This window comes from Erythrolamprus reginae, chromosome 4 (assembly GCF_031021105.1).
Source record: "Erythrolamprus reginae isolate rEryReg1 chromosome 4, rEryReg1.hap1, whole genome shotgun sequence".
NCBI lineage: Eukaryota > Metazoa > Chordata > Lepidosauria > Squamata > Dipsadidae > Erythrolamprus > Erythrolamprus reginae.
Genome location: NC_091953.1, coordinates 117432877 through 117441500, shown reverse-complemented (window position 1 = coordinate 117441500; position 8624 = coordinate 117432877).

Here is an 8624-nt window from a genome sequence, read left to right as displayed (position 1 = left end):
AACAATAACCAAAAGGTAGCATTTCTATCCTCTTTAGCTGGAAAGAAAATTTTGTCCCAATTGTTTGGTGTAAATAATTGCTGCCTTTTCCTCCTGAGTTCTTGTTTCTTTGTTTTTGTTTTTCCAAAGATGATGCTACAAGTCCTTTAGTCACCACTAGAGACAGTTTTGTTTCGCCCAGTTTCTTTTGCATTTCTCTTTTTGCAACCACATTTGAACCTGCCTTTCTTTTTTTCTTTTTTTAATATTTATGAATTTAATAAATAAATTGCTACGGGTAGGAAAAAGAACCTGGAACTTTGAAACTGGAAAAGGTAGTAGGATAGGTGAAGCAATAATGAGTCCCCCACCTTAAAAGTTTCTACTGAGGACTTAATTGCGTGGAATCCCATGAAAATATTTGATATGGTCCACTAGCAATCAATTTTCTGGTTCTCTGAACTACTCAAAATTTGTTTGTTTGTTTGTTTGTTTGGTTAGTTAGTTAGTTAGTTAGTTAGTTAGTTAGTTAGTTAGTTAGTTAGTTAGTTAGTCCAATACACAATGAGAGTTTTAGTGGGTATATATATATATGAAGTTTTGATGTTATATTTGTGCAGAATTTTACCACAGACAAAATTAGTAAAATTCTGCACAAATATAACATCAAAACTTCATTTTGCACTAACCAAAAAATATCTAATATCCTAAGGAGCCCCAAAGATAAAATCCAATTGGAATACCAAGGAATCTATGAAATCCCTTGCAAAACATGTGCAGCCACATACATTGGACAAACCAACCGAAGAGTGAGCCAACGCATTGCAGAACATGTGAATGCAGTTAAAAAAGAAGAAAAGACTTCCTCCCTTGTCCAGCACATTAAAAAAACAGGGCACGAAATTGACTTTGAAAAAACTAAATTACTTCACAAAACAGAGAATTTATATAGAAGAATTGCTCTGGAAGCTATAGAAATTGAGAGGAGCCCCCTTTGCATAAATAAAAGAGATGACACGTCCCGCCTACCAGAAATTTGGAAACCAGCCTTAAACAAAAAAAACCACACTTCATAAAAATCACCATGTCAATCCTTCTAATAATTATGGTTACACCAACCAATCAGATCACTAAAACATAATCACCCAATCTATTTGCTACATTCAAACCAAATCTCCACCCCCACACTATATACTAGGAAGAAATGACAGTTGCAAACATTCCATTTTACAACAACACGAAGCTTGGAACTTCAGCCTGATGATGGTGAATGTGATTTCACCGAAACGTCGCATAGACATGCAAAATATTACACAGGGCAAAACCCGAACTCAGAACAATCTACATACATATACCCGTGAAAATTTATGAAAACAAATATATATATGTAGATTGTTCTGAGTTCGGGTTTTGCCCTGTGTAATATTTTGCATGTCTATGCGACGTTTCGGCGAAATCACATTCACCATCATCAGGCTGAAGTTCCAATCTTTGTGTTGTTGTAAAATGGAATATATATATATATATATATATATATATATATATATATATATATATATATATATACACACACACACACACACACACATATACACACACACACACACACACACACACACACAGAGTAAGATATATGATGAAGGTTGTAGAGGAGATACTCATAGTAAAATATATCTAAGAAATAATAGAAAAGAACATAAAGTAATAGAACATATCAATGAAAGAATAGAAGAAGAGATATAGGAATAGAAGAAAGGTATAGGAGATATAGGAGAACAATAGGACAGGGGATGGAAGGCACTCTAGTGCACTTGTACTCACCCCTTACTGACCTCTTAGGAATCTGGATAGGTCAACCGTAGATAATCTAAGGGTAAAGTGTTGGGGGTTTGGGGATGACACTATGGAGTCCGGTAATGAGTTCCACGCTTCGACAACTCGGTTATTGAAGTCATATTTTTTACAGTCAGGTTTGGAGCGGTTAATATTAAGTTTAAATCTGTTGTGTACTCTTGTGTTGTTGTGGTTGAAGCTGAAGTAGTCGCCGACAGGCAGGAAGTTGCAGCATATGTTAGAACCTGCTAGATTTCACCCCTGAATGGAATGGAAATATGCCTTACAAGAAAATGTTGAGTCTAGTTAATGTATTGGCCATTTTGAATATTGTCTCTGTTATAAAGTGACCAGATTTTAATATTGGTAAAGCAGGACACCATTGATGGGAGGGGGGGTTCTTGATTAAAAAATTGGTCTATATTGGTGCTAGACCTATGCCACCTCCTCCCTCTCTTCCCCCCTCCCCACCACTCCTGCTCAGGCTACCCATGCCTCTGCCACACTCATTTTGTTCTTGCTGGCTGCCCCCTTTGCCCTGCACCTGCCATTGGATGCTCAGACCCAATCCCTGCCCACCTTTCTCTTCACTCTGCCTGTCATGCATGATGCTATTGGCCAGCACGCCTGTCCATCCAAAGGAGTGTTGGTATGGAATGGATAAAGTGGAGGGAAAGGGAAGAGGGGACTTTGTTACCCCTTTCAGCCTCTCCGCCTGCTTTCAGGCCTGGTTTAAGCCCCGCCTTTCACAATTGGTGTCAGGAGAGGACCCATCGCTCTGACACAAGGCGCACTCATTCCGCTGGAGCTGAGGAGGGAAGAAGGAAGCTCCCGATTGGCCACAGCTCTCATCAAATCAACACCCACCCCAGGCTCTGAGTCCCGCTGCCTTCCAAAAATCAGGACTTTTTAAAAATGTTGTGGCACTCAAGCCAATTGTTTTAGAAATTGGGACTGTCCAGGCAAAAGCAGGACGTCTGGTCAACTTACTCTATTAGGGACCAATGTCTCTAATGTTACAATGGTCAGCTACCTAAATAATACCGTAGCTTCTAAACCTCTTCTGCATTTTTTGGGGGGGGGGGATATTGTTTCTTAATTCTGCAGACTATAATATAATAGCCTTGTTTGAGCAATTAACAACTATTCCTGCAAAAATTGATGATCCAAAGAAAACATTGAGTTCCTGTCTTCAGAGATACAGAATGTAAATTACTCCCAACAAAATTCCATGCTGGATATCCCATTAACTGATTAGCAACCTGCAAAAAAGCAAATGTCATGCTCCCTTAATCCCAGATAATAAAAAGGACTCCACCCTCATACATCAACATAAGCAATTAGTTCTGTCTCCTCTCAATAACAGCATTAATGCAGGAAGATGAGCTCCCAGACCCTCTGCTATTTTTTTTCCTAAGCCAAGCACCAGATTGACCTTGTTCACACTAATTAGCTCTCTACACATATTAGAATTCAGTTGTTTTTCAGCAATTCAATGGTAGTATTGATGTTTTTAAAAATAAAGACCACTTTAAAAAATCTCTAGGAATTAGCTCCCTTCCAGTGTTCATGGAATAAAATATCAGATCTCTTCTGAATAATATTTTATTAGTTCATACATTTTAAAATGTTGTATCTATCAAAGCTGCTTCTACCATATTTCCACCCTTGGCAGCAGGGAGGCTAGCTAAAAGTTCCATCAGCACAAAATATGACTTTGTCCTTTTGAAAGTGGATGATTAAGTCTTACTAAAGACTAACAGAGATAGAATCCAAAATTAAAGGGCTTGCCCAAGCAGTGAAACTGATTTAAGACACAGCAAAGCTATCCTAGTGCATTTAAAGAAAGATTCGAGAATGGCAAATAAGGACAATAAAAAACAACTGTAACAAAGACACTATCCTTCCATTCCAGGAGTGAAATTCTGCTACCATTTTACTGCTCAGGCACTACCATGCAATGCTGAGAAAGGAGCATTTTGAAGCTATCAGAGTCTTCAAAGTTAAGTTGAACAGCTGTGTCACACAATTTAGATTACCTTGAAAGCAGGAAATCCTAATCTAGATTGTGCGGCACAGCTGATAATTGCACAGCTGATCGTTGGATATTATTATTATTATTATTATTATTATTATTATTATTATTATTATTATTATTATTATTATTAATTGGATTTGTATGCCGCCCCTCTCCGCAGACTCGGGGCGGCTAACAACAGCAGTAAAACAGTATAACAAAATCCAATACTAAAAAGCAGTTAAAAACCCATTATATAAAAACCAATCATACATACATACAAACATACCATACATAAAATTGTAAAGGCCTAGGGGGAAAGTGTATCTTAGTTCCCCCATGCCTGGCGGCAAAGGTAGGTTTTAAGCAGCTTATGAAAAGCAAGAAGGGTGGGGGCAATTCTAATCTCTGGGGGGAGTTGGTTCCAGAGGGTTGGGGCCACCACAGAGAAGGCTCTTCCTCTGGGTCCCGCCAAGCGACATTGTTTGGTTGACGGGACCCGGAGAAGACCCACTCTATCAGTCACTGGGATTCTTGCGGTAGCATTTTTTCGCCCGAACCGGTAGCATTTTTTTTATTACTGGTTTGAGCAAATCAGTCTGAACTGGTAGCATTTCACCTCTTTTCTTTCTCCAAAGATAATTCTGAGCTGGGGGAAATTGACACACTAAGGAAAGAGCTCAAATTGATACCCCAAATAATAAAGGCCCCCTAGTGCCTGATTTCTTCCAATTGACAGTGTTGCATATCATTGTCTGTCTGTCTGCCTGTCTATATCTGATTGCCTAAGTGAGTTTTCCTATGCTAACCAACTTGACACACCATTCTGGATTCTGTTCTCTTTTCCCATACTTCCATATTAGTCCCATAATTTAACCCAAACCAATCTTTAGACATGCTACTAAAGATCAGTGATTCTCTCGTATGTGATGGACACTAATCTCTGCTCTAGAATACAGGTGTCAAACTGACCACATCACACTGCCATCACGTGAAGCATCATAATGTGTTTTCGTTTCCTTTCGCAGAGCTGGGATGGGCTAGGCCTGTGTGTGACAGTTCTCTTATGGGCTTCTAGTGCCATTGATTGTGTCTTAACCTCATGCAAACTTTGTGGTCTGGTAGCTATCTTCAAAGTTCAACTATAGGCATGTAGCAATCACTTGCATGTATCACCTTTTTTTAAAAAAAATATATATTTTTATTAAATTTTATTACAACAAACAAACAAAAACACTTAATGAAAAAGTGCCCAACACCAATAAATCCCACCACCATTTAGGGGGTTAAATTATTTGCAATAAGTTTCAATTTCTTCCTTAGCTCCGGTTTACATTTCTTTACATACAAAAAGTGTTTGGAATTTATTTTTCACATTGTCGTCATAAATTCTACTTAAGATATAATTTTTCACCTTATTCCATCATTCCATCAGCTTCTCCAATTTATTTTCATCAAAGTTATTTAATCTTATTTCCATAATTTCGAAGTGGATGTGGTCCACCATGTACCAGTACAAATTCTGGATTGTCCATTCATTGCTATCCTTCCACTTACATTTATCACTTTATCTGGATTTTAGATCTCTCCAACACCATTGGAGAATTCCATCTGGACTTGGTACAATGAGAGGGTTTGCCATCCTAAGCATTAAATATCCCATTAAATGGAAAAGCCTGCCAAAAACAAGCTCAATAACTTCTTGATCTGATGAGCCTCTTGAGTTCCATCAGCTCCTAATTAAGAGCTCACACTGAAAAAGCCTTGACTACATATAATGCTCTGATATGCAACCTTCAAAAACCATTATCTTATCCATAAGCCCCCTGTCCGGATTCTAACCTCTGTGTGCAAACCTTCTGCCTCGGGCAGAAATTCTCCATTGATCAGGACAACATACAAACTGGTTTAGATTCCGTGACAACTTTCAAACCTTATATATTCAGCAGTATTTATGCTGCCTTAAAAGAAAATACATAAATGCGCTAGCTATTTTTTATTTGTTCATGAGATAGGAAGAAAAGATGGAAGACGTAAAAATTGCTGAAATATCCTGAAATTACTGAAGCTGGAAGGCAGAAGTAATTAGCTGAAGACCCCATCAGTCTGCTTTTGTTTGGTACAAGGAAGCAATGGATTTTGCTGACTCCAAAACAGCCATGATCTATTAAGATGGATTACAATGCAGAGGGGGGGATCAGCACTATGTAAGGTGATATGTGGATTCAGTAGCCTAAATAATGTGTAGTTCCTTCTAACTTTGTGAAGCGTTTTTACCCTCCCCTGGTTCCAGGGAAGCCTTTGGAGCCTGGGGAGGATGAAACACGAGCCTACTGGGCTTACCAGAAGTTGGGGAATAGGCCATTTCTGGCCTCCAGAGGGCCTCTGGAGGCAGGGGAAGCTGTTTTTGCCCTCCCCAGGCATTGAATTATGGGTATGGGCACTTGCACCCAAGGGAAAAATGGTTCATCATCACTGGCCTACAGTCTGAAGGCCCCAAGACTATGGTAAAAACCTGGATTTTCCCTCAGCAGCTGAGCCAGGATATTAGTTGAGCCAAACGTAGGTGTATCAGAGTTGTTTTAACTTTGTTTTGTATTTTGTGTGTACAGGTTTTATTATGTTTCTGTGGGTTGTTGTTAGCTATCCAGGTATTACAGCTTCTTTACCCACAAATAAATATTCACAGCTGCCCTGTGAAGTAAATGGCAATTGAAATTTTTGTAGCCACCAAAAATGTGGAACACTAACTGCACTTCTACCTATCTGACTCTTTTTCTGACTTTTGTAACTGAATTTGAGTTCCTTTTTTGAGAAGTGAAAGTTATCAGGAGGAAGCAAAAGATAAAGTCAAAACAGGGATTCAGAGATAATATTAAAGGCTGCTGTTTCTTTCTGTCTGCTCAGAAGCAGCATTTATCCTGAATTCACCTGTCTTTAGAGTGACTGTTACCTGTAGGGCTTGTGAATGGGATTTCAATTGGTTTCGCTGCAGATAAAAATACCTTTAAAAACAAAAATAAATAAAAATAACTGATAAACCTGTTGTGAGTCCTAGTGGCACAGTGGTTAGAGTGCAGCACTGCAGGCTCACCCTGCCCACACTCTAGAGTTTGATCCTGACAGACTGAAGGTTACTTAAAAACATAGAAACATGGAAGACCGACGGCAGAAAAAGACCTCATGGTCCATCCAGTCTGCCCCTATTATTTTTAAGAAAGAATTTCTATAAGTATAAAAGAAAAGAAAAGAAAGATTAAATTTCTAATTAAATTATTTTCTAGCCAAACTTCATTGTACCCAATATCATATAGAACAAAAATATATTTGATTATATCAATTAATTCCCCTTTCCTCACACCCTATGATCTCCAAAATGAAATGCATTCCCTCATTTATGTTGTGGTTAGCTCTGGCCCAGCTCCTGCCCCAAGGACTGTGGATGTGGGGGAGACATCCACATGCTGCAGGCCTGTTTTGCCCCTGGTGGAATCTGCTGATGAAGGCTCCTCTGACCAAGAAGACATGAGTGACAGGGAGGAGGAGAGTGTGGCAGACAGCTCAGAAGGAGATCAATTATCTAGCTCCTCCTTGGATTCAGAACAAGAGTTAATGATACAGCCACGCATGCGGAGAGCGATGCATAGGCAACAACAACTGAGAGATTATTATCAAAGAAAATGAGGCCACCTGTGATTGGGTGGGGCTGTGGTAATTAGTGAGGCTGCTATAAATAGCAGCCTGTGGGTTTGGCTATTGTGGAGGATTATCTGATCGTTGTGTTTTGTGACTGCTTTACTGACTTTAACCTTTTGTGTGCTGATTTTCCCCCGCTTTGAAACTAAACCAGAGCAAAGTGTGTTTCACTTTGTGAAAGAAGAAGGACTGTGAATTGCCTCACAGCTGCAAGCTAAGTATCACAGAACTGATAAGGGACTTGTACAAATTACCAGTTTGTTTGGAGACGAAAAAAATTGTACTTCTCAAATTTCATGTAATCACCTTCTTGATGGAAAAAAAGGAAAAGCAAGCATTTATATAGTATAATATTAACCATTCAAAATGTTCTTTCACTCATGATGTTAATATCCTCAAATATAAAGATGTTAATATCCTCAAGTATCATCAAATCCATATTATTATCAAGCAAATTTGAAAAAAATCCAATATTTTTTCTCATAGATGTACCTACTATTAAGTTCGATAACTTAATATATTTAAGCTTTTAATTGTATAATGTCTCCTAACAAATGGCATGTCCGTGGCTCTAAGAATAACACCTTAGCTTTCCATCCTTTCAATGTCCTCTGTACAGCAGTCCCTCAAGTATTGAAACACTGCTATCATGTCTACCCTGGTCCTTCTTTTCGCCAGACTGACCATGCCCAGTTCTTACAACTGCTCTTCCTATGTTATAGTCTACAGTCCCCTAATCATCCTGGTTGCTCTCCTCTGCATTTTTTCTAGAGTCTCAACATCTTTTTTATAGTGTGGTGACTGAAACTGGATGCAGTACTCTAGGCGTGGTCTAACTAAGACTTTATAGAATGAATTTTTGTACAGGACTGAGATTTTCAAACTGAGATGTAAGTCACAAAATATGGAGAACTAAATATTATGGACATTTTCAGCATAATATAAAGGAGTTTTTGACTTTCGTGTTTTTAAAAAATGTATTTAAATATATATATATTAATTGAAATGAAACTCTCTGGAATCCCAGGTAGAGTTGGCCTTCATGTCCCATCAACTAAACAATGTCATTTGGCGGGGCCCAGGGGAAGAGCCTTCTCTG